This window comes from Lissotriton vulgaris, chromosome 10 (assembly GCF_964263255.1).
Source record: "Lissotriton vulgaris chromosome 10, aLisVul1.2, whole genome shotgun sequence".
NCBI lineage: Eukaryota > Metazoa > Chordata > Amphibia > Caudata > Salamandridae > Lissotriton > Lissotriton vulgaris.
The window spans coordinates 307,517,339-307,541,468 of NC_141698.1; positions in this window are offsets into that span (position 1 = coordinate 307,517,339).

Consider the following 24,130-nt stretch of genomic DNA (forward strand, 5'->3'; position numbering starts at 1 on the left):
GTATCCTGCAATCGTCTCAAATGTTTGAAGTTCCTCCTGTGGTACGTTATGGGAGTTTTGAGGGTAAGAGAAAGTCATTAGAACATCATCAGCAAAGAGGGAAATCGTATGTTCTGTAATTTCGAAATGTATGCCTTTGATTGCTTGGTGTGCTCTAATCTTTTCCACTAGGGGCTCTATGCTCAATGAGAATAAAAGGGGGGAAAGTGGGCACCTCTGTCTCGTTCCCCTCTCTGGACAGAAAATATCAGAGCTCACCCCATTTACCAATACTCTAGAATATGGGGCTCTATAGTTGTCTTAAATCATTCTAATAAAGGGTTCACCAAATCCGAACCTCTTAAGGGTGTTAAATAAATTAGGGCCAGTCTACGTGATTGAAAGCTTTCTTGGCATCCAGACCGAGCCGTATAGCCGGGACCTTCTTTTTATTGACCTTCTCAATGAGGTGGTTTACCCTTCACACGTTGTTGTGTGTGGTGTCCCTTAATAAAGCCTGATTGATCAGGGTGGATGGGTTTGAGTAATACGTCTTCAAAACATGTTGCCAGGATTTTAGAAAAGGGTTTAGAGTCCAAGTTTAGGGTCTTTAACTGGTTTCAGAAATACCGATATCACTGCCTCACTCATTGTTGGTGTTACCTTCCCCGTTGTTGCTATGTGGTTAAAGAGAGTTGGCAGGTGTGGAACCAGCTCCTGGATGTAGGTTTTATAAAAATGTGCTGTTAAGCCATCTGTACCTGTAGATATATGTAGTTTTAGGGAGTGTTAGATACCTGTACACATGAGCGAGCACTAACCCGATTTCCTGGACCAGCGGGAGTAATGGTGAGAAGACATTCTGCGAGGGGAACAGATATTACTGTTCGACCAAGCAGCACACTCAAGGGAAGGGGTGTGTGGATAAAATAAGAAAGCATACAGCCTACTGTGGTCTGCACTCTGGAAGCTGCAGGTGAGTACCCTGTTGCGTCTCTAAAGGTTAGTGTACTCTGGATCAATGTGCTTGCCACTGGTATCTGTATAATGAAATATAGGTAATGGTATAAGTGAACGTGTGACACTCTAAACTCTTTCACATGACACACACTCAAACAGGCATCTGATTAGTACACTCGTAGGCAGTATTGCCTAATTCGCAGGCTGAAGAAAGGAATTTGGATTACCACTCCTTCACACTAGATTCTGGGTTTTGCACCACTTTAATGCCAGAGCTTTAGTAAGTCATGAGCATTAGTCAACAGTTGTGCGCAAACTCTCCTCAAGACTCTCATTCAACTATAGATTTTTACCTTTGACACCTTGGGCACACATGCACAGTCATACTCATGATTGATGTCATGTACCGCCTGTCTAAGGTCGGAGTGAAGTCCAAAAGGTACATCTTGTAGTTGAATAAACAGCCAGAAGAGTCACTGTAAGTCTATGCTATGATACTGGGAGGTGCGAGCTGCATGGCAGCTGAGCATTGGATAATGTCTCGAAGGAAGGGACTCTGAAGACTGAGCATTCACTAAAAGTTAATGCACTTAGCAGAGTTGCGTAGGGCGTTGCGATGTCTGTATCGCATTTCTGACAGTATGGGCGTACATTCATACGAGCCTCGTGGTGAACTTTGCTGAAGTGTGTAGGGTGAGGGGGCAGATGATGGAGCCCCGGTCGGGGACTTCATCCTTGCGTCGTAGCAAGGAAGGCTCTAGTGAAGTAGTGTGGCTCACTGGTTAGAGGCAGATCCGAGAGCAGAGGACGGCCCGGGACCAGGGTTCGATTCCCGGCGCGGCAGGTTTCTGGACCAGGGTCAGTGGACTCGATAATTCTCTCGCCTCGGTGCCCACTCTGATCAGCGATCACACTCGGCAACTCTGGGCATTAGCTTGCCTCATCTTCACTAACGGCCCCACCAGACCGCCGGGGATGCCTGGTCTCACCCTGGAGATACCCATTAAGGGGCCATCTCTCAGGGAAGCCAGGAAGGGTTTCGCAGCGGTATAAGCGCCTTGGGACCCTACGGGTAAGTAGTGCGCTATATAAATGCCTATACATTTACATTTACATTTACATTTAGTTGTTGTAGGAGACTCTTGTGGGCGGTCTCTGTCAGCGGCTCAAAGATGAAGGTGAAACAGGAAACAGGGAGACTGCCTTCTCCCAATGATGGATTGCCAAGCAGGGCGTGGTCATTGGGCGTGGGTATATAATCCCTCCGTTCCACGGGGTGGCCATCAGCCAAGCGCGCATGACTCACTTCCTGTGTAAGCGGTATGCATGCAGGGAAATGTAGTCAATGTGAAAAAACATGGGCAGACAGGCATACAGCTAGCAGATAAGTTTCAAGTGGCCTCAACCCTATGGACATGGAGTGGGGGAACCTCAAAGTAGTGCCTTTACTGCCATTGGTGGTATCTGCCCGACCAAGTAGGAACAAAGGTGGGGGTGTGGAGCTGTTGGTTATGGACAGTCATAACAGGGAGTTAATTGCCTATATGAACTCTCCTTCTGTGATGGTATCTCCCAGGCCATCATTTTGTGTTTGAGTCCCTTGTAAATAGCCCTTTTGGGCTCTTGGGTTTGTCATGTCAGCTGTATATAGATTTGCATAGAATTGTGCTTTTTCCCATTAAGAAGTTGTGCGTCCACCCTGATGGTAGCCGCAGCTCTCCTATGTATTCCCATGTTCTCTGTATCCTAAGTTACCTTGCCAGGTGAGTGCCTACTTTGTTGCCCAGTGTATATGATGCATGCTTAAGCCTTAGAAGTGTTAGCTCAGCCCTGTTAGTGTATATAGCATTAAGCTTCCCCATATGGCCTTCACTTTCATTTGGAGAGCTAGTGTAGCTTTCTCAAATATATATATATATATATATATATATATATATATATATATATATGTATATATATATATATATATATATATATATATATATATATATATATTCTCCCAATCCTGGCATTCAGCATTCAAGAAGAACAGGCACCGACTCCGTGGATGTAATCAAAGGTTTCTTTATTCACCAATAACAGCGATCAGACGCGTTTCGGCGGATGGAACCGCCTTGCTCACTACATCTGTTAACACCTTGCTAGCTAGCTGTTTATATACTGGTGCACATTGATTAATTAGTGAAAAGGCCATGTGACAAAAGTAGCATGTGATCGTGGACATAGAAGAGTTAAAAGCGCCTCTGTAATTATAAGTCATCATGACACAGCATAAATGCACATAAATAAAATGTTTGTAAATACTTTGTAAATTCGTCTTTACATGTAATTGTTCTTGTCAAAGTGTGATAAATGATTAAAACATGCAACAATGCTTTTTAAGCTTTTACACCAGACCAAACAGTCATACGATCACCATTTGTGTTTTCACACGTGTTGGTTAAGAAATGGAACAGTTCCTAACACGGCATGTTTTAAAAGAGTCTACCTGCCCTCACTCTGTAACCTCGTGTGCCTGTGCTACATGCCAAGCCGATCTGGTGTGTCCTTGGACTGAGCCTGAGGAAAGGTAGGGGGCTGAGTGAAAGCTGATTGTGCGATTAGTTACGCTTTCCCCTTTTGGTGTTTTAAAGGGGTTTCAGTTAAAAGCGAGGGGCCGCACTGTGTGCGTGAATGACTGCACGGGTTGGGCTGTCAAAGTAAATGTTTATTTACGCGGACCCGGACACAGGCTTGGGGGTCAGGAAAGGCACTAGAATTCGAGGTATTAGTGAATGTTTGTAACATATAAACGCAAGTGCGAGAGGCAAGATCGGGTTGCGCATTCAGCACTGGGTTTCAGAAAATACAAACCCGTCATTTTACAAATGTTCAAAAATTAATCATAAATTTAAATAAAATTAGTGCGGAAGGAATTGATGGAGTCCAGCCCAAGTGGGCTTGGTAGACACATGTCCATGTTATCCTCCGTATGAATTCTAAAGGCCTAGCACCAATGTATATACACGTGGTTAAGAAAATGGCAGATGAGGGGATGTATTAGGTGTTATGCTATTTCTCAGATTGGTTAAGGAACTAGGGTTGGTCTGGGCGGTTAAGTAGAGTTGTGAGGCGCTTAACTATTCTAATGGACTTGGGATCCTGTGAGACAATGATTAAATTAATGCATTTAATCATATTAAAAAGTGCACTGTGGGGTGGTTTTAAAAAGGATTTAACCTAGATGGTGGAACTAGATGTTTATCTGCAGAAAGGGGAGACTGACTAAGACGATGAAGAGAGGGTTACTTTGTAGTTAGTGGGTTTCCAGATCAAAGATGTACACTGAGCGCCTCATCAGCGTTCAGCCCATTGGGGATCTTGCTGTTGAGCTCGATAATGTACTTGGATTCGAGCCGTCTAAGTTTAAGCTGTCTGTTCCCTCCCCTGGGGTTGGGTGCTACACTGTCTAGTATGAAGTACGTTAGATTTTCTGTCTTGCCACTGTGGTGTGCATTGATATGGCGAGCCACAGGGTACGTGGGGTCATCGTTGGTTATTGCTCGGAGGTGTTGGAGAATCCTCACATGAGCTGGATGAATGGTACTCCCCACGTATATCAAGTTACAGGAGCACCTGAGGACGTACACTGCAAAATCTGTTTTGCATGTGTAGTGCTGTCTAATTTTGAATGGGGGCTTTCTGAAGGGGAACTGGATGGTTTTTGTGTTAACCCCATGTTGGCATGCTTTGCACTTGGTGCATTTGTAGAAACCCGGTTGGGAATGTAACCAGGTTTTCTTTGTTGGGGCTGATGGCGCATAATTGATGAGTTCCTGACTCATTGAGGTTGCTCTTCTGAATGTGAGTTGGGGTAGTTAGCACAGTTATGACCTATGACAGTGTCATTCTTAATTAGATGCCAGTGCCTATACAGGATTTTTCTAATGTTTTTGTGATGTATGTTGAACCCTGTGATTAGTCTAGGCGTGCCATCGGTGGTAGTTGATTTTTTGTTCTTAGATGTCACTGGCTTTTTCTGGAGCAGGACTGACCTATCCAGGCATTCACTTTTTTTTCTTGCTTTGTTCAGAGTGGTAAGGCTATACCCTCTTTCCTTGAGTCTGGTGCAAAGATTGTCTGCACTCCTTTGGAGGTCTGCAGCAAGACTGCAATTACGTTTCACTCTAGGGAAGTTGTTCCTTCAATGGTCATGAGCTTCAATTGTCGATATACATATTATTATTTGAATATGGTGACAAAATAGTTTGACAATTTTTATTTTATCATTATTTTTATTTTCATTTAATATAGTTTCTCATTTTTCTTTTCTAAAAAAGACAGTTCATCATAAATACATTTTTAAAGTGAATATTTTTTTGCTTTTATAAACAAGTGCAATTATTAACACAACATTGATTGTAAATATATACAAAATTATAATACACAATTAATTTTAAGAAAACACCACCTGATATCAAACACCCAACTCAGATCACTAACACTCACACATACATACTACAATCAATCCGCACCATCAAAAGGAAAAAGGGAAAATTGAGTATTAGTTGGCAGGATCAAAAATGCCAATACTAGGGTCTCAGAAGGCAATTCGAGACCCCTGCACCAGGTCGGTCGACGCGCGTTTCGGTGGGAATGCCACCTTCCTCAGGACCTTTTTTCTTTTTTGATTCAACTCAAAGATATCAGGGGACAGTGAAAGCAAGAAAAGTTCCTATTCCTTTGATACTCTCTTCATACAAGATGACCGATTTTAAAACAGGATATATGCAAAGAGGCACCAGGTCATGGTGAAAGACAGGGTGCGATGATAGCGATTACTCAGGTCTGCGTGATAATAGTTGTCTGTTCTCCCGTCAACCAAACTGGCTCCTAGATAGTTGGTAATGCCCTCAACGATGCGACCCGAGTAAAGTTGAAATTGATTCCTGAATTAGCGAGACTTGGTCTTGACATATGCAATATTTATTACTTCCGGGAGGATACTTTCATGGAGAGTATATTTAAAAGGCTTGTGACGCCGCTCACTATTCTGCGGACATCCGAACGTCTTGCGTCGCGGAGTCTACTCTCATCTTCCTTCAAAATTGGCGGCAGACGGCGTACTGAGTTTTGCGCCCGGTTTATGATTACGTTTCATCCTTATGCATTCAGCATAAGGTATGCTCTCTTTTAGGCTTAGAGGATGGGAAGCTTGTTGAGTGCAAAATGGTATTCCCTGCAGTTTCTTTTCTGTGGGTGCGGGTGTGTATTCTGCCTCCCTCATGAGAAACCTCTAGGTCTAAGAAGGTAATGCTGTTTTTACTGGCTGTGCATGTAAATTTTAGATTCAGATTGCTACAATTGATGTCTCTGGAGAATTGCAATGCACTTTCTTCAGTACCACGCCACAGAATGAATATATCGTCTATGTAACGTCTGTACAAGACAATATTATTGGTGGTGGTGTCATGGTGTTGGGTCATGAGTACTTGCTCCTCCCACCAGCCCATATGCAAATTAGCATAGCTGGGGGCGAAGCAGGTACCCATGGCAGTCCCCTGTATCTGCTTGTACAGTAACTTGTTGTAAATGAAAGTATTGTTCTCCAGGCACCACTCAGCCATCTGTACCAGCATTAGCGTGTGTTGGAAAAGACTAATGTCTCTATTGCCAAGGAAATGTTGCATTGCCTTTAAACCATCCCCGTGTCTAATGCTAGTATATAGACTCTGGACATCTAAGGTGACAAAGCAAAAGTCTTGATCCCAAGCATAGTCATACATACAATTTAATAAATCACCAGTGTCCTGAAGATAGGCAGGCAAAGTTCTAACAATGGGTTGAAGAAAAAAGTCTATGTATTTGCTTGTATTTTCAAAGAGACTGCCTATAGCAGAAATTATAGGTCTTCCAGGTGGGCAGCTGGGATCTTTGTGGACCTTAGGGAGTAAGTACAATTGCGGTATAACGGGATAGTCATTTTTAAGGAAATCCAGCTCTTGTTTGGATATGAGTCCTTTTCCTCTCCAATTATACAAGCATGTATGGTATCTTTCCTTTATGTTAAGGATGTTTGTGCTGTTAGTTCTAATATAGCATTGTTTGTCTTGTAATTGGAGGAGGGCCTCTTTGTCAAACATCTCAAAAGGCCAGAGTACAATGTTTCCTCCTTTATCAGCATTCCGGACTACGATGTCTGGTCTTTGTCTCAGCTTTTCCATCAGCGTATCGTATTTTTGTCTCTGGTTGTTGGTATTTCTGTTAAAATGACTGCTGCTCATGATAGCTAATTCCTTGAGGTCATTAATAACTTTGTCCGCAAAACTGTCAATGTTGTCTCTGGGCATAGGTGGATAAAACGTTGATTTTGGTCTGAATGGACTTTTTTCAGTTGCATGGATTTGGACATTGGAAAGTTGCCCTGTTTGGGTGTTTGTCAGACTGCCATCCTCCAAATTCAATTCCAATTCAGTGATATCCCTCAAAGTCTCAAAGTCCGCCACTGTCATGGGGTGCGGATTCACCATTTGATTCGTTGCCCCTCCGCTTTCCTGTGATCTTTCTTTAAGCGATGAGAAGTGTTTTTGTAGTTTCAGTTTGCGTGTGAATTGGTAGAGATCAATCCTTGTTTCAGCATAATTAAAATTGGTTTCCTTGCAAAAAGACACTCCCAGTGTCAGAGTTTTTATTTCTTCAGTTGTCAACTCCATTGTAGTTAGGTTGATGACTGTATTTGTGGTTGGGATGTCTGCATTCATCGTCTCCTGTTGCGTCTGTAAGTTGTTTTTGTTCTTTTTGCCATTTCTGCCCCAGCGCCTGTCTTTTCTCCTTCTGCTGGTTGATTGGTTTGGATATTTATGTTCGTGTTTCCTCTTTGCGTTCTGGGTCTTAGGCTCAATAGTCTTTCCATCCGTAAAAAAGCAAACTCATCCACGGGTGTTGGGATGGTTTTTGTTGAGTTTGCATGTGCTCCTGTTTCTGGTTCTGATTCTGCACCAGAGCTAATTTCAGATTCACTTAGTACTTGGGGGCAAGGAGGAGCACCACTTGTGCCAGAAAGTTGTTGCCTGCGAATGTTTTCATATTTCCTTGCAAAGGTGTAGATTCGGCCTTGCAGATAGTCGTTTCTATCTCTCTGGAATTTTTCAGCTTTTCTGGTTTTGATGGTGCTTTCCAGTTTTAGAACTCTTGTGTTGATATCCTCCAATCCTTTTTTCACCAGCTCTTGGTTCGGCGCTTTTGCCAACTCTTCCATAAGGTGATTGATTTTTAGGAGTAGCTTTTCTCTGTCAGGAGAGGCATATTTTACCAGGATGCGTAGCATGGTGCGCGACGATTCAGCGCTGTTGTCAGCCCATTCCTGCAGCATCGCTGGGTCGGGATCCTCATATGTTGGTGCTACCAAAATTCTTAGGCCTCTGGGGACTCTGCCAACATCAATATATTTTTTGAGTGATGTGCATTCCCACCACTTGGCTACTTCAGTTTTTCGCAATTTCTCAAGTTCATTCAGAAGTCTCTTGGTCTCATTTCCTTGGGGTGTCTGCTGTGCCCCAGTGCTAGTTGCTGGTGTTATCGCTGGCTCAGCCTGCTCTTTGAAGATGTCAAGAGCAGCCTCTTCCCGTTCTTTATCCCATTCTGCTGACATCGCTGTTTTGGTATTAAATGATTTCCTTTAAACAACCACTGCCTTTTCTGCGCGTTGCACGCTAAGGACTCCCTCTCCCGCTAGTATATTCCTTAGTCGAAATGGCTTCTGCACTCCCTACCTCACGCTGCCCCTTGAGACCCCAGTTCCCTGTCAGCCCTCCGGCCGCCACTGGATCGGGATTACTCACGGTTGCGTTACGGTGGTGGTGTCTGCCAAATCCGGATTTCACTGCGGGGGGCACCTCTTATTCCTCGTGTAGAAGAAAATTCATCCAAGATTCGGTTCTCTGGTTTGTGCGGGGTGCTCTTGATCGAGGAGGGTCGGTGTAGAAGGCTCCAGATCGCCTTCAATATAGTCTCCCAATCCTGGCATTCAGCATTCAAGAAGAACAGGCATCAACTCCGTGGATGTAATCAAAGGTTTCTTTATTCACCAATAACAGCGATCAGACGCGTTTCGGCGGATGGAACCGCCTTGCTCACTACATCTGTTAACACCTTGCTAGCTAGCTGTTTATATACTGGTGCACATTGATTAATTAGTGAAAAGGCCATGTGACAAAAGTAGCATGTGATCGTGGACATAGAAGAGTTAAAAGCGCCTCTGTAATTATAAGTCATCATGACACAGCATAAATGCATATAAATAAAATGTTTGTAAATACTTTGTAAATTCGTCTTTACATGTAATTGTTCTTGTCAAAGTGTGATAAATGATTAAAACATGCAACAATGCTTTTTAAGCTTTTACACCAGACCAAACAGTCATACGATCATCATTTGTGTTTTCACACGTGTTGGTTAAGAAATGGAAAAGTTCCTAACACGGCATGTTTTAAAAGAGTCTACCTGCCCTCACTCTGTAACCTCGTGTGCCTGTGCTACATGCCAAGCCGATCTGGTGTGTCCTTGGACTGAGCCTGAGGGGGCTGAGTGAAAGCTGATTGTGCGATTAGTTACGCTTTCCCCTTTTGGTGTTTTAAAGGGGTTTCAGTTAGAAGCGAGGGGCCGCACTGTGTGCATGAATGACTGCACGGGTTGGGCTGTCAAAGTAAATGTTTATTTTCGCGGACCCGGACACAGGCTTGGGGGTCAGGAAAGGCACTAGAATTCGAGGTATTAGTGAATGTTTGTAACATATAAACGCAAGTGTGAGAGGCAAGATCGGGTTGCGCATTCAGCACTGGGTTTCAGAAAATACAAACCCGTCATTTTACAAATGTTCAAAAATTTATTATAAATTTAAATAAAATTCGTGCGGAAGGAATTGATGGAGTCCAGCTCACAACATCCACAGGTTCTCACCCTGTTAAAGGATCGCAGCACTCATGGGGGTGTTTTTTCAATTAGTTTTTATTCGTAAATCTCACAGCATAGCAGTGAGTGATGTCACTGACCATGTCATGAGTGATGTAATATGTGACGTCATCAGCAGTGCATTGCAGGCGCGCAAGTTATAGTGAGTCCAACTAACTATAACGTGGAATTTCAATGGTTTGATGTCAGTAAAATTTCCAGCTAACTATAACTAGTGTGAAACCTATGGTTTTTTCAGTGAATTGAATAGGTTTTTTAAATGCTAATTCCTAACTATAACTGGTGTGAAACCTATGTTTTTTTCCAGTGAATATATATATATATATATATATATATATATATATATATATATATATATATATATATATATATATATATATATATATATATAATGTATATAATCCAACCGGGAACATGGGAGAAGAAAGTATAGTCTCTGTCTTGAGGGTGTTGCTTTCTCCAGGTATTTATTATTCCCATGTCTTGAAAGGCCTGTTTAATACTGTTGGCAAAGGTGCTTGTTTGCATTCTGTGGGGATGCAGGCTGTCTAAATCTGGATGCCACAAAGGTTAAAATCTCCCGTGAGTATGATATCTCCCTCTGTGAACCCCAATGAGTGTCAAGATTATTAATGTGTGGCCCTTGGTTTATGTTTGGAGCGTAGGTGGCACACTGTATACATTCTTCCCCGTATTTTCCCTTTCACCATTACCGTTCTTTCCTCCTTGTCTGTTTTGCAAGCTTCGGGTTGGAATTTTAAAGTGGAGTGGAATAGGAGTCCCACCCCATTATTTTTCGCAGCTGCTGACGACTTATATATCAGGGGCAATGTTCTGTATTTTAGTTTATGGTCCTCCGATCTTTTTAGGTGTGTCTCATGTAGAGCCAGTATGTGGTAGTCATGACATGTTTCCAGATTTTGTGTATCTTATTCGGGTAGTTAAGTCCCCTTATGTTCCATGTAAGTGTAGTGAGTGTCATAGCAGCTATTGTAGAGGTCCCCCATGCTTAGGTGCTCTGGTCCCCTGTCTGGAAATCCCGGTCTGCCCTTTGACTTCTGTACGCTTTCCTCCCTCCTCCCCATTTGCCCCACTATCCTATCTGTAACAGTATGGATATTGAAAGACCCTGATTGTACCTCATCCTTTATACCCTGAGTACCTGTTAACCAATAAAGAAAGATAATTCTCAACAAGAACAGATCGGGCAACAGGTCCCTGGTTCGGTCAATAGGGGTTAACTGCCATGTCCATGGTGGGCAATTTGACCCAATGACGTTGCATTACTTCGTAGTGTTCTGATTTAATGTAAGAGATCTCTTCTTGACTGCCTGGGGTTCTGGGTTGCCGCTTGTGGGAGTAGAAAATTAACCGACGTGGAGAAAGTGTAAGAATGGTTATTGAGAAGATATCTTCCGCTCAGAGATGCCTTGCAGGTCCCTTGTATTATGGATCTGGTCATTCACACCCCCTTCGCATCGTAGCTGCATAGGGAGACCCTCCTCTTCCAATGAAGGTTCTCTGCCCTACATGTCTTATTTATCATTTCCTTTGTTTAGGGGATAGTTGAGAAAGCCATGAGCCATCCCGGAAGGTCTTGGGAAGGGTACTTCTGTTGTAGCGGTTTCATTGTCTGCATTTCCATCTTGAGTAGAGGATATCCCCAAAAGTCAATGGGTCTCTATCACGTCTGTGAAGAGGTGGTTTCTGTTTGGTATTGGAAGGATATCTCAAACAGATAAGTCCATCTGTATCTGATGTTATAGGATCTGAGTTTATCCGTGACAGGACAGAATTGCTCTCGTCGAGCTAGGGTTGCCAGGGAAACATCCTGAAATAGTAAGATAGGCAGCTCCTTAAAAGGACACTGCTTCTCTTTCCCTTGACCCTTTCAGAATTGTTTCTTGAGTTTTAAATGAGTGCAATTTCGCTAGAATGTCCCCTGGTTGCTGTTTCTCACCCGGCGATGCTCTTCTCACCGTGTGTATTCTTTCTATTTTAATGTCTGCTGTGGGGGCACTTAACAGTTCCACAAGTGGACCATTCACGAAGGCTTCCAGATCTGGGCCCTCCACTCCCTCTACCAAGTGTCGGATCTTTATGTTATCCCTGCACAACCTGTTTTCCAGGTCTTGGCCGTTAAGAATTGCATCTTGTAGTTATGCCTGAAGCTCTGGTGTTGTCTCTCTCATACAATCAGCTGTTTGTTCCAGCTCTGCTGTTTTAGTTTACAGGTCTAGCACCCTTCTTCTTGTCGAGTCCACATTGTCTCATAATGCCAATAGTTTTTTTGAGAGGTCAGCTTTCAGTGCTGCCATGGAGGAGGCCATATCCCCCCTCAGCTCTTCACGTAGCTCCTTTTTGAAGTAATTGAGGGAAGAAAGGAGGACCTCCTTCGTGAGCACCATAGGGTCGGAGTCTACCATGTTATGTAGGTATACATCCACCTCCGATGGGGCAAAATAGTTGGATACCCTGTTGCTTTGCTCTTTTTTCTAGAAGCATAAATGAGGCAGGTGTTCCAAACCATATATGTTCAGGTGCAGGGCTGTCATTGCTAGTGAATTTCAGTCCCAGCTCACCAGGAATGCAGTGTGAGCCACTCATCTGCCCTGATGTGGGTGGAGGTGATGTCTGTGGGACTCCCAAGCAGTGGACTATCTTGTTGCCCCCTGTTATTAACAGACCCTCTGTGAGTAGAGAAAAGTATTATGGGGCTTTGTTTGTTGATTCTGCAGGGGAACTATTTCCTTATCTGCCAGTGTGGGAGCCTTGATTTTTTCCCTCCTGGGTTTCTATATGCCTCCTCTGTGTACCATCTTAGGGTCAGGCAAGTGCCCACTGGGGTATCTCCATTTATACAAAGCAATTGGTTGGGCAGCTCTCTGGTGTTTCCCCCAGCTCGTTGGTTGAATGCCCAGGCTCTCATCAGTCTGCTTCCCTTGGAATGTGTCTAGATTCTAGCTTTGTGGAGCCCTCTGTTGGTTTCACTGTTGTGCGCCAGCTGCCATCTTGGAGTCAAGCAGCCTGGTGTTTCTGCCCTCTGACAACCAGACCTGGCATTCCACTGGTTTGTGTTATAGGGGAATGCGCTCGACTTGAGCTCCTAATCCTGACCCTGTCCCCAACGCCTCTCACCTCCCTTAGGGCCTCAGCCTGTGGTGGTGCACACTAGTTGTGAGGCCCTGGTTTGCTCTGGTGTGCTTCTCTCCGTGCGGGGGCTCTAGCACGGCTCCATGTCTCTGTGCTGTGGCACTGACATGGTTTCCATCCATGTTCACAATGTGTCGGTCCCCCTTCAGTTCACCAGAGGCCCCTTAATGATGCTACTATGGGTCTGTCTATGCCCAGATGGCGATGCGGTCAATGCCGGGCCCCTCGGTCTCCGCTCATCCTGGAGCCTGGCTCACTGATCATCCAGCCACATCCGATGCCTCCACTGCCCAATGATCCAAGTTCAGGCTGACTTGTCCTTTGGTATGATGTGTACATCTGTTGCGGCCCATTTTCGTTCCAGTTTTGCTGATTGATCTTACATATTTAGCAAAGATGCAACGGAGCCGTTGTGTATAACGTCCGCTCGGCCATCTTGGCTGGTCACCCCCCCCCCCCCCCATGAGATATGGTTTAATGATACATTCTATGTTTGAATTGTACTTTTATGGCAGTGTCTTACAGTCATATGAAAAAATTACCCCAGAATCTGGGTTCGGAGACCTGTCTTGTGTAGTGGCTAACCACAAAATAATATTAAGTGTAGCCGAAAACAGAAAGAAAAAATGTCTTTCTTGAGTCCCCTCACTCACCGGCGATTTCTCACGGTGACATGCTTCATCATTGGAGCCATCCTAGTTCTTACAGTCGAAATAAAGATTATCTTTTTATCTATCTAGTACCCACAAAGATGTTTCAGCTGACATAGATATCCAAGGGGGAGTGACCATTAAAGACCAATGGAGTAACCCAGTGTCTCACAGAGCCTGGGGAACTAGAACAGTATATGCTAACGGTTGCTTCTGTTGAGAGACAGAATTGCTTTTAAACATTTTCTTTGTCCTGACCACTAGGAAAACAAATCAATGGTATACAGTCAACATTGAATACCATATAAACCCCAAAAACAATAAAACTGATGTTACAGACTCAAAAGTGATTGATATATTATCAGTCATATGCTGTGTAGCACACAACATAAACAAATATGTAAAAGCACATAAACAAATATGTAAAAGCACAAGAAAGCTCAACAACAAATATCATTACATTCATAAATCAGTGCCGTATAATTCACAATCAACATAATCCAAACGTTTACCATTTACAATACTGGTAGAAGAAAAACACTTAATTTGCCATCCGTTGTGATTTAGCATATATATTAACACATATAACCTTATTATTTAGCACTGTACATCGGCGTTTCAACCCCTATTCAAAGAGTGTAAGTGATGAACTTTTCCCATGGCCTTTTCAGGACTATGAATATATTTCAATGTAGAGTGAATGTTAAAGAAACAAGATATCAATAACAATATAGTATGCCTAATCTTAATAAGGTAAATAAGGAGATATTCGCCACCCCTCTCATCTGCGTATGGGCCTTGTGATTGCTAAAAGTGGTGGAGGGCTGCTAAATGATTCAGTAAATCCACCATGGTACCCATAGGAATCCAAAATAGGTCAACTTTCCTGTAGCGCCTCATCCGAGGGTGACTGGATAGAAAAATGTATATAGGGGGCGGCATAAGCTCTACATACCCAACACAGAGTGTGTTACGTGAGTAAATATGTTGCAGTACTTGTACCTTATTTAGTAATCCATGACTCAGGATCACAACCCCTAGACTTCCTGTCTATCAGGGGATGATAGGAAGAGTGCGCTAAAAGTGCTTCAAACGCTTTCGTAATATTTCTACGGAGGACACAGAAAAGGAAATTCCCTGCCGTTAGGCCCAAATATTATAATGATATATCACCCATGTGAATATCAGCTTGGAAAAAGCTTCTTAGATACCTTCAGGAGACAGTGTTTGCATTCATACCATATTCCTGTAATCAGTGACTTAGGATCAACATCTCTTGAATTTCTGTCTATCTTGGGATGATGGAAAAAAAATGCCCCGAAAGAGCTTCTTACGTCCTCGTAATTCTACAGAGGACACAAAAGAGGATATTCCCATAGTTAGGCTAAATTTTTTTTATACCCCACGTGTAAATATCAGCTTGAAAAAAAATCCCCTTAGATTACCTTCAGAAGACAATGTGTCTGCATCCGTCTGACCCGCTGCCTGAATCAGGTCTATTCGGAAGACACGGGCCAGCGGAGAACAGGGTTAAAAAGGATTGCCTCAGACTAAGCGTGCTCGTCCAACCTAGTGTAGAGTCAGTTATCTGCTTGAAGATGCAGAAGCCGTCAGCCCTCATGTCAGCGGATGCCATGACAACCTAGCTGAGGAATGTACGCTAAGGTTGCGCACAAGTAGAAACGCTGTGTGTGAGCAAGGGGAGTGAGGCAAGGGTGTGTATTAGCCCCTCTTTCATTCATTGTATCCATTTATAAGCTTCATCCTTTTTTAACTTCTGCTACTCCAGACGTTCAAAAAGTTAAAGGTTTATCACCCCCTCGCTCCTCTACGTGGACGTGGATAGCACCAACGCTAAACCTTGGCCTTTTGGTGCATAGTTTTATGGATTTTATTTGCACCCTGGATTTACGAACCAATTTTACTAAATCCTATATTATGGCATGTGGCCTAAAGAGATGTGAATAGTCCACTCTCTCTCTTGGGTCAAACAGTTTTAAGTGCACCAGCCCTTTTGATACCTGAGGTTAATTTTTTCTGCAACAGGATCGTGGGTACCACATATCGATCAGTGTAGTGTGAAGTTGTCTATCACGATTGGGTCATTACTCAACTTACCCCAACCATCAGGAGGGTGAACTCTTACCCTGCTGCTCCAAATTATAAAACACACCTCTGGTTGCCACACATCGGTCTTGGGTGTGGGGCACCTCCAAAAGTGATGCAATTAATTCTGAAGAAAACAGGCTTTGTAGAAAAGTCCTGGCAGTCTCTGTTTCTCGCTCCCCCACCCCAATAATCTGCCATGAAGAACAGGGTGTCACATATAGAGAGGATTACATCTGAGCACACCCCACCTTATTATGGCTAGACATATACAAAAATAAGGAGGTCAGTTTGACTATGGCCATCATCATGGTCTGCCTCAAATGAGAAAAGCGCATAACAATGCCATGGCTAGCTGTTGTACTTTTCAGATCCCAAGCTTAATATAAATATGAAAACAGGGGGGGCGCGGCTTGGTGCCCAGTGAACTCGGCGGCGCTGATGTGAGCGATCCATCGACATCGGATAGAACCAGCGGTTGGCGTCCCTTCACCCCCGAATAAACAGAGGATTTTGATGTCGGAAGGATATGGGCATGCCGCGGGACTGATTTGAGAGTCCCTGAGGCTTTCTCCGCTGTTTTCTGGATGAAAGAAGCCTGGTCGCTGCTCAATGTTCGCCACAGCGGCCATTTTGGGCTTCTCAAGTGCGTCGGAATCGCACTCTGAATACCGCCTCAGAAGCTCCTTTCTCCGGTTTGACCTCTTTCCTCAGGATGTCTGGCCTTGCAACTTATTCTCACAAGGAGGGCTATTTTTAGTGACTGGAGGTCACTTTTCACCATTCTGCTCTTGTTTCTTTATTTATGGATTGCGACCTTCTCTCATGCATGGCAGCCATTTTAGCTATTCTTCGGCCTTCCTTGCTTTTTTAATTAAAAAACTGATGTTTGCATTTAAATTTGCGTGGCTATGTCTGTGACGCTTCTCCCTCTTGGAGTTTGACGCCTTATTTTCACTTAAAGAGCGCCTCATACATTTACTGCAGTTTACTTGCTTGGCCTTTTGTTTTTTCATCAGCCATCAGCATTTCTTCACCTGGCCTCTTATGGGACTGTTTTCTGGCACTATTCCTTGTCCTTTGCTGGATTTGATTTTTAACTTCACACTCTCTTGCTGTTTTGCATATATTTTGACGTGTGACAGAGAACCCTCTCGCTCTGCTTCACAGGCATTTTCCTCAGTGGTGGTTAATACCTTATGGGCAGAACCTCATCACCTCGTGCTAATATATCCTCGAAGCGCTCTTTTCTTAAGAATTCAAAGTTATTCTCTCAATTCACCAAGTTTGAGGCTCATCAACCGCCTCAAACTAGCGACACATTGTCTATGATGGAACATTCTGTGCTGCCCTCAGGGAAGGCCAATTCCAAGAGACTAAAAAAAGACCCTCCTTCACCACCCAAGTCCACATCGCCAATATAAAGGGAGCTTCTGTTGGAGGAAATAAGAGCCCTTTGCCCCTTTATGGAGGAAACTAATTCCAAGTTACAAATTTTGTCAGACAATTGGTCACAAATTGATGCAAGAGTCACATCAGTCGAACGAAGTGTCTCTTCACTTCAGGAATCATCCACCAAAGTCTCCCACATGCACTCCCAGATCTCTTCTCTTTAAAGGCAGGTGGAGGATCTTGAAAACCGGAATAGACGTAACAACCTGCGTCTCTACGGCCTGGTTGAGGGATGTGAAGGGACCGACTCCATTGCCTTTTTCAAATCTTTTCTCCCCAAACTTCTACATTTAGCAGAGGACACTGTGCTCAACATCCAGCGGGCACATAGGCTTGGCCTGGCTCCCTCCTCAACTTCTAATGCATTGAGGCCTAGAGGTGTTATCATGTATTTCACTGAATACACGGATCTCCTCAAAGTTTTGTCAGCTGCCAGAGCGTCTCCTCGTCTTACATGGTCAGAGTCTTCCTTGTTCTTCGTGCAGGACTACTCCAAAGCCACAGCTAACCGTCGCATAGCCTTTTTGGACATGCGTCCTGATCTTCGTTCCATCGGAACCAGATACGAACTTTTTCACCCATGTCTCTTCAAGGTCACCCACAATAACAAAACAACGACATTTGAAGATCCTGTGAGACTCCGGAGCTTCTTGAATTCTTGTCAAGCAGCTGAGATGGATCTTTCTAGTTCTTCTTCTTCCTTTCCTACTTGAATTTCTTGATTTACTTGTTCTTTCCATCTAATTGTGTTCCTTTATGTTTGTCACTCTACTTTTTTGTAGTGATTTCTGTCCTTTCACATATTTGTTTAATTTCTTAACAATGACATTATTCTCAACAGATTTGTTTCCTGTTTGTTCTTATTTTGCCTAATGTATTTGATTACAATGTTCTTCTACTCCTTCTGTTTTCATTCATTTGTGTACTTCACTATTGTTTTCCTCTTGTTTTCATAGATTGCAAACTTTGTTCTGCGTTGTTCTTTCGTTTGGACGTTTCGCTGACTTCAGTTGTCCCGCTTGTTCCATGTGGCTCCACCCCTCCTCTCTTCACGTCTGGTTTTGTTCCCGGTTGTGCTCCCCTTCCTCTCCCCTTTGTAGGTATGTTTTTGCCTTACCGCTTTAGCACGTCTGTTCTAGTCCTTACCTTCCCTTCCCTCTTTCTTCTTTTTGTCTTTCTCTTATTCGAAGGTGTCATTTCCTCTTCAACTTCTCCTATTTCTCTACTCTTCTCTATCTTGCATTCTTATGTTTATTCGTTGCCACTCTTCTTCTCATGCTTTAACATCTGTACATTCATTTCTCTCTTGTGCTTTTTTCCTCATCTTTTATTCTCTAGGTTTTTATCTCATACTACTGACTCTCCTCTTCTTATTTCTTTTCTCTTTTCTACTCTTCGTTTCCTTGCTCTTCTTTTTGTTACATTCTGTTTTAGCAAACAGATCTTGTTTCTCCTTTTTTCTTCTTTTCACAATGTTTCATTTGTTGCATGTTCTCTTATTACGGGTTTCTTTTTTGACTTTGTTCAATTTGTTTATTATTGCCCTTCTTTTGAATTAATTTGACTTGTTCATCATTGTTGATATTGTATTGTATGTCGTTAAAAATTGTTACATGGAACGTTAAGGATGTTAATTCCACCATTAAGAGACAAAGAATTTTATCTCATCTAGCTAAGTTGAATGTTGATTTCGCCTTCCTGCAAGAAACTCATTCTTCAGACATAGAATCAGACAAACTCAGGAGGGGCTGGGTGGGCAAAGTCTTTTATTTCCCTGGAGATGGTAAACGCAATGGGTTTGCTATTTTGTGTTGCAAGTTCCTTTCCTATACTGTCCTAGTACAAGAATCTGACCCTGATGGTCGATGGGCTCACGTCAAACTGTCTTTAAAAGGTGTTCCAATCTCTCTTCTTAACATTTATGCCCCCGCTGGTGGTGATCCCACCTTCTGGCATCAGTTCTCCGCCCACATAACCAAATATGTGGATGACAACTTTATTTTGGCAGGTGACTGTAATCAGCCCTTTGACCCTTTTCTCGCTGCCAAAGTGTCTAACATATACTCCAGCTTTGCGCCAACTGCACATATTCCAGATAGGATGGAGAGCGAAAACCGGATGTCTGAGGAGGTAGCCCCAGACTTGTCTGGAGGTCTTAAAGCCTTCCTGCTACTAGATCTGGCTACCGTGGAAAGACTCCTCAGCAACCTGAAATCGGGCTCCCCTCTGGATGCTGCGCCTCCGGCGGTTCTCAAACAGGTATCGGGGACGGTATTCCCGGCGATAATGCAGGTCATTAACGCGTCTCTGGCCTCAGGAGTAGTGCCCCCAACTGGAAGATGGCAAAAGTCAGGGCTCTGCTAAAAAAATCTAGTTTGGACCCTGAAGACCTGGCTAATTACAAGCCCATTTCGCTGCTACGGGTCTCAGCAAAATAGCTAAAAAACACGTGAATCAGGTCCTGTCTTCTTTTGCTGAGACCGCGGGTTCACTACATCCTACCCAGACAGGGTTTAGAGCCAAGCAAGGAACGGAGACGGCTCTGGTGGCAGTGGTGGAGGCGGCCAGGGGCATTGTGGATGCGGGAGGCTGCTCTGCGGTGTTCCTGTTGGACCTCAGCGCAGCCTTCAACACTGAATAATTACCTCTTGCTGCACCGGCCATGTCTTGCAGAGGTTTCCGGATTGGCCCTTAAATGGCTCCATTCTTTTCTATCGGATAGATGTTTCTCCGTCTTTGAGGAAGAGGTATCATCGAGCCAGCTGCAATTGAATCACGGTGTTCCCCAGGGATCATCGCTCAGCCCTACCATGTTTAACATCTACATGAGACCTTTGGCTGAGGTGGTGCTTCCCTGGGGAATCCAACTTGTCACCTATGCCGATGACACGCAGCTGGTCGTCTCCCTGGTGAGGGACGATGCTTTAGATCAGGGGATCAACAATTTGACCCTGTGTCTCACCAAAGTCCTGGAATGGATGACCTCCTCTTTTTTAAAGTTAAATGGGGCCAAAACGGACATCATGCTTTTGGGCTACAAAGCCCCAATTAACCTGGACCCCTGGTGGCCACATTGTCTGGGACCCCCTCTGGTGCCTAAGACCCAAATAAAAAGCTTGAGAGTCTGGCTGGACTCCTCTTTAGGATTCCAATACCAGGCCAAGAAGGTGGCCGCGACTTGATACGGATTGTTGAGGGTCCTTAAGAAAGTTTTGGATCTTCTTCCATTTGAAGCCAGACGCGTGCTGGTCCAGTCGTTGATTCTTTCGCGGCTGGACTATGCAAACGCTGTCTATATGGGGGCCCCAGCAGGTCCTATAAAAACTCTGCAATCTGTGCAGAATTGTGCAGCTCGTCTGCTCATGAAAGTCCCTAAACGATGCTCAGCAAAGGCCTCACTTCGGTCGCTTCATTGGCTACCAATTCAGGAGAGGATTATGTTTCAAATCATGTGTTTGGCGCATAAGTCCATCCACAAAGTCGGCCCTACCATTCTCGGTCCCCTGTTGCGTCGCTATCAATCGGTGAGACCTCTCAGATCTAACCAGCGAAATTTGCTGGTAGTACCCAGGGTGAGGCCGCCAGCTTTCCTTTCAAGCAGCCAAGGGATGGAGCAAACTCCCAGATAACATCAGGCATGAAACCAACCAACTGGCTTTCAGGAAGCGACTAAAGACATTTTTGTTTCAATAATGTCTTCTTCACGTCCTCTGGTCTTACAGCGCTGGGATGCTCGAGGGTAGCCATGCGCTCTAAAAGAAAGTATTCATTCATTCATTCTTGATAGAAATTCTAAAGTCTCATTTATTCCAAACAAATCTCATAAACTTTTTGTTCAGGCAATCTCGCAACTTAAACTCATTGATGCTTGGCGCATCTGCAATCCGACGGCAAAAGAAATCACCTTTTACTCCCCTTCCCATCAATCTCAGTCGAGGATTGATTACATTTTTGTTTCTCACCACATTGTCCAGACTCTTACTAATGCTGATATTGGTCCCATCTTACTGTCAGAATAGGCTCCTGTTCTTATTCATATTGATATTCTCCCTAAGGCGGATAGCCCCAGGAGGTGGTGTTTCAACCATACTCTTTTACTGGACCCTAAGTTTGCCGCCTCTTTCACTGACTTTTTTACCGAGTTTTTTTAGATTAATGATACTCCCTCTATACCCAAGCATACTATCTGGGATGCTTTCAAAGCATCAGCAAGAGACTTTGTAATTGTTAACGTGGCCACTAAACGGAAGAACGCCCGAAAATTCACGAGCGATCTTCTTCAGAAGATCAAGAGACTGGAGCACACTTATTACACGTCGCATTCTCAAGATAGTTTGACGGCCCTTGTTGATGCTAAGATGCAATTTAACAAAAAAATCTACGGATGATGACTCCCTATATCTATTGAAGTCTAGTGCAAAATTCCCTGGGGGAAAGAATATAGCTGGGAAGATTTTGGCCAACTATCTGAAAGTTAAACATAACAAGTTGAATATTGAGTCTATTTATGATGCTAATTCTGTTCTTAAACACAAAGATGCTGACATTTTACCGGAATTTTCCCTTTTTTAGAAAACTCTTTACTCTTCTGATACTCAACCTTCACCCCAATCCTTGTCCCATTTCTTTTCCAGTATTCATAAACCCCAACATTTTCCCCTTGATCTCACATCTCTTGAAACAGATATATCCCAGCAAGAGTTACTCGCTGCACTTCAACACCTTAAAAAAGATAAGGGGGCATATTATCAAGGGGGTTTATCTCCGCTTTTTTTGCTTTAAAAGCCAAGAAAGCGGAGATAAAATGATCTCCCTATTACCTAGCTGTCGCTAACACCAGTTAGCGACAGCTAGTAGGAGATAGCGACCATCTTTGGCCCCGCTTTGCATGTCAGTGATATTTATCACTAATGACATGTAAAGTGGGCATGCCAAGATGTTAGCGACTGGAAACAGTCGCTAACATCGCTATCTCCTATTACCAACTTTTGGAGATATTCGCGCTAAGCGCGAATATCTCCAAAAGCTAACACCTGCCCCATAGCAGTTCTTAGCCATGTTATCCAATGGTAGGTGGATAACATGGCTAAAAACATTAGCTCGATAATGCCTCGATAATGCCTGAATATCGCTGACTTTTCAGCGATATTCATGCATTATAGCTAAAAATCGCTGCAACTCGGCGATAATTTTTTCTCGCTAACCAAGCAATAGCGATAATTATCGCTATTGCTTGCTAATATGCCCCAAGGCTCCCAGACTAGACGGGTTCACAGTTGAATTTTATCTACACTTCTCCTAACTTCTCATACCAAAACTACACTTCCTCTTAGGCACATTCCTCACTTTAGTTAAATCCTCCGGTTCCTTCTCTGATGCCCACATATGTCTCATTCCTAAGGAGGGGAAAGATGCTACACACTGCAAAAATGATAGGCCCATTTCCCTAGTCAACATTAACTATAAGATTTTTGCCAAATCACTAGCAGCGAGATTAGACGTTCTGTTACCTGACTTATAGGGGGCAGAACAATCGGGTTTTGTTAAAGGCCACTTTATTACTGATAACACCAGACTTTTATTCAATGTCCTATCAAAGTCCTCGCGCTTACAACACTCTTTTGCAGCGATTGCATTGGACGCGGAGAAAGCGTTTGATAGGGTCGAATGGACTTACCTCTTTGCAGCCCTTAAATGGTTTGGTTTTGGCCCTAAATTTATCTCTTTAGTTTCCCTCCTCTACTCTAATCCAAGTGCAGCTGTTTGTGCTTTGTTTCCTCTTTTTTTGACCTGGGAAGAGGTGTCCGTCAAGGGTGCCCTTTGTCCCCGTTCCTTTTTGATTTGGCTCTGGAGCCTTTCCTCTCCAAACTTTGTCAGCATCCTAATATCCATGGTTTTCAAACCTCTCAGTCTCATATCAAATTGGCCACTTATGCTGACGATATTTTAATTTTTATATCCAATCCCTCCGAATCTATACCTGCTTTTCTCAACGTAGTCCGTGAATACTCCCTAATCTCCGGATATAAATTAAATAACGACAAATGTGAAATTTTGCCCTTGACAAAGTTTACTTTCAAACCTGATTTTAGTGCCTCCAACTTCACTTGGAGCTCTTAACACATTAAATACTTGGGATTGCATGTTACTCCCTCAATTCCAGACACAGTTTCCTTATGCCTGAACAAATGCATCCAGAAATTAGCGGATTTAACATCCAGGTGGCATCTTCTCATCTCTCCTGGTGGGGGCGCCTCAACACCATCAAGATGATGCTCTCCCCTATAGTTCTTTACACCATCTCTAACATCCCAGTGCCCATTCCCTTGAAATTTTTCAGGAAAATTAACTCAATTTTATCCTCCTTTCTTTGGAATGGTAAGAATCCTCGGATGTCTTTTAGCAGACTAATTTGTCCAAAGCAGGACGGTGGAGTTAATTTTCCGGATTTCCCGGGTAATCAGAAATCATTCCTTTTGCGAAAAGCCTCTTTTTGGTTACAAGACTCTGCCGATCCATGTCCTCTTTGGGTCACGATTGAGAGGTCTTCACTTTCCCCTTTTTCTTTTGCTGAATATTTATCTTTTTCCCGCAAACCACCCTCAATAGATTCTCCTTTGCACAAATTCACCACCAAATTACTTTTATCCTCCACACCACTCCCTATCACTACGGTAGCGGGCTTTCTTCGCTCTACCATTTGGCACAACCTGCATATTTTAATCAACAAAAAGCCCTTTTACTGGCAGTGATGGAGGCAACGAGGGCTAATATGGGTATCTCAACTATTCTCCAACTCTACATTTTTACCTTTCCCGACTCTTCAACAATCTTTTGATTTGCCTGCCTCTTTTGCCTGAAAATATCTGTCGCTTAAAGAG